Source organism: Cnephaeus nilssonii (assembly GCF_951640355.1).
Source record: "Cnephaeus nilssonii genome assembly, chromosome: 5".
Classification (NCBI taxonomy): domain Eukaryota; kingdom Metazoa; phylum Chordata; class Mammalia; order Chiroptera; family Vespertilionidae; genus Cnephaeus; species Cnephaeus nilssonii.
The window spans coordinates 35,154,714-35,156,913 of NC_137076.1; the positions used below are offsets into that span (position 1 = coordinate 35,154,714).

Here is a 2,200-nt window from a genome sequence, read left to right on the forward strand (position 1 = left end):
AGTTGGCCTTATTGCTAATTTTCCTACAGTTTTCTCATCATCACAAGATAGCTACTGTGGGTCCTGCAGTTTGACTGGGATTCACTTAGCCTGAAACTAATGGTCTGCTTCCCCAGTCACCAAGATCACAGCTTCCAGCCATCCCCTGAGCTCCTGCAGGGTCCTGACCACATCCCGTGGCACCCAAGTGACTCAGGAAAGCTGAGCATCAGAACCTCCTCTCATGGATTTCTCCAAACATGCCTTGATGAGGCCCTATCCTGAGTAGGAGTGGCGTCAGGGGAGTCCAAAAGGAGGTCTCCTTTAGAGCTCAGTCATGCATCTTGGCTGGACAAAAGCCCTTTGATGTTGGAGTATCTCTCACCTTATCTAGATATTCCTCCCCCACTGCTGGTACTCCTTCACTTGAGCCCAAGATGGGAGTAAAGTGTGGAGAGCTGGGAGCCAGAACCCTGTCTTGATTTCTTCCAGCTCTTCTTTTTCCCACTCATCCTCATTCCAGTAAGAGGAAGGAAGAAAAGCAGAGGCACTTACTGAGTTAGCCCCTTGGAAAGTTGACCTGACACTTTTATCTAACAACTTCTGCCCCGTCCCCCTGCAGAGCGTACATGACCATCGCTGCTTGCACGGGGAGCTGGACATGACCACAGCAGAGGTGGGAGATGAAGCATGTCAGCAATGACCAATCTGGGCCATCACTGGCATTCAAGTGGAGAAAGTGATATAAAGTTTGAGGGCGATAAAGGACAGATGGAGAGAAAACTTCAAGGCAAATTCTAGAGAACAGGAAGAGGTGAGAACCACCCCTTGGACCCACTAAAGCCTACACGCTGCTGCATTCCCACATCCAGCCTGGGCGTCCCACCACCATGGCCATCATGCCCAAGAGAAAGGCTGAAGGGGATGCTAAAGGAGATAAAGCCAAGGTGAAGGACAAACCACAGAGAAGATCTGCCAGGTTATAAGCTAAACCTGCTCCTCCAAAGCCAGAGCCCAAGCCTAAAGAGGCCCCTGCAAAGAAGGGAGAGGAGGTACCCAAAGGGAAAAAGGGGAAAGCTAATGCTGGCAAGGATGGGAATAACCCTGCAGAAAATGGAGATGCCAAAACAGACCAGGCACAGAAAGCTGAAGGTGCTGGAGATGCCAAATGAAGTGTGCATTTTTGATAACTGTGTATCACTGGTGTCTGTTCAGTTTGAAATACTATTTTTTATCAAGTTTTATAAAAATTCAGAATTTTGTTTTACTTATTTTTTTTAGCTATATTGTTAGCACACAGAACACTTCATTGTTGTTTTTTTGGAGGAGAACATATAGTACTAGTAGATTGTCTCCAAAGCTGCATTGACATGGGGGAAAAAACAACTTTCCCTTCTAATTTTGAGAGATTTCCTCTTGGTTCCTAGGAGGGATCCCTTGAGGCTGACACACATTAGGCACTTTGGCACAAACACCTTGTGGTGTGGGGAAACTAAAATTCATTTTTATGTCCCTTTCTTCCTCTCCACTTTAAGCATAGATGTTGTCTTCCATAAGCCCAGAGACCTATTGGGACCTGACCCCAAAAAATTGATTACTCGTATAATGGACAATTTAGACTTTCTGATGTCGCCATTAAGATGGCATCCCTCGAAAGAGCAGCAGTTCCTTTTTTAGATTGTGATATTCTGCCATTTTCATTTCATTTCCTGAAAGTCAGGGTCTGCTTGTAAAAAGTTGTTAAACAGCATGCTTAATGTGAAATGTTAACCCTCACTCTAAACTTTCCCTGTTCAGAGCATCAGATGAAGATTTCATTGAGTTTTATAGTGGCTTTCTGATTTTTGGTAGTTCATTAAAGAAGGGAGCTTGAAAGTTGTTGTATACTGTTAGCGATTGTCTGCCCATGTCCTGCCTGAAATACCATGATTGTTTATAAAACGTATCTTTAATAAAGCTGGATACAGTTTGGCTTGGAAAAAAATTTCTGGAGAGTGGAGGGTTTTGCTTTTGCTTTTGCTTTATGCCTACATTGTTTCCCAAGAGAGGAAATCCCCATCTGCAGGACAGCAGTGTGGGTCAGAGAAAAGATCTCTGCATTATCAGACAGACAGCCTCCAACACAGGCCTGGCCACTGCCTAGCGCTATGACCATGGGCCAATTACTTTCCACCTCTGCCTGGGCCCCAGGTTCCCATAAGTAAAATGACCTCTAGGTTCA

General features: G+C 45.1%; 1 pseudogene across 1 annotated transcript; it reads left to right on the forward strand.

Moving 5' to 3' along the window:
• Positions 1–878: 878 nt before the first annotated feature.
• Positions 879–1,151, forward strand: LOC307100660 (non-histone chromosomal protein HMG-17-like; annotated as a pseudogene). The gene has a single exon. The product of its transcript is annotated as a non-histone chromosomal protein HMG-17-like (transcript).
• Positions 1,152–2,200: the final 1,049 nt, after the last annotated feature.